This window comes from Pseudomyrmex gracilis, unplaced genomic scaffold (assembly GCF_002006095.1).
Source record: "Pseudomyrmex gracilis isolate BER0280 unplaced genomic scaffold, ASM200609v1 scaffold_29, whole genome shotgun sequence".
Classification (NCBI taxonomy): domain Eukaryota; kingdom Metazoa; phylum Arthropoda; class Insecta; order Hymenoptera; family Formicidae; genus Pseudomyrmex; species Pseudomyrmex gracilis.
In genome coordinates, this window is record NW_018020613.1 from 793,326 (window position 1) to 794,009 (window position 684).

Consider the following 684-nt stretch of genomic DNA (forward strand, 5'->3'; position numbering starts at 1 on the left):
ATCGGCGGCGGTGGCAGTGGCGGCGGCGGCGGGGAAACGGAGGCATTTGCGCCATGGGGGTGGGGAACGTCATTGCGCTTGCGCCCTCCCCACTCGCCGCAACAGCCGTGAAACAGAGAGGGGAATGCCACGACCGCGTACCCGCCTCCAATCGTGCTCTGCTCGCCTGCTCGCTTGCTCGCTCGTGATAGCGCTAGCATTAACGCTAGCGCGAGCGAGCGAGTGAGACGGCGATCATGATCCGAGCGCGAAAAAGCCCGACCGACTACCCGCGCGCCTGCACTACTTGCTCCATTTCCTCGCCTCCGCGTGACCGGCGCCCGAAAGCGCAACCCTCGTGCGAATAATCAACGCCCGCTGTGAACAATTCTTTAACTTATTTTTTCATGCCTTTCCATATATAATCGCACTGCAATAACTTGATCAGCCATACACTTTTTTTTTTCTAGAGTAAATTTAAAATCCCCCTAAATAAATACTTGTCTTAACTTTCTTTCAGATCTATAGTTCGCGCATTCTTTTTCGGTTATATACTTCGACTCGTACTACGTAAATCTGTACGTTACGTGACATCACATTTTTATCGTCTTATCTAATTACACGAAGAAAGAAGAAAAACACGGAAATGATTGCCGACCTACCAGCGTGAAAAGTAAGGGGGAAAGGGGATAATAGTTATCTCGT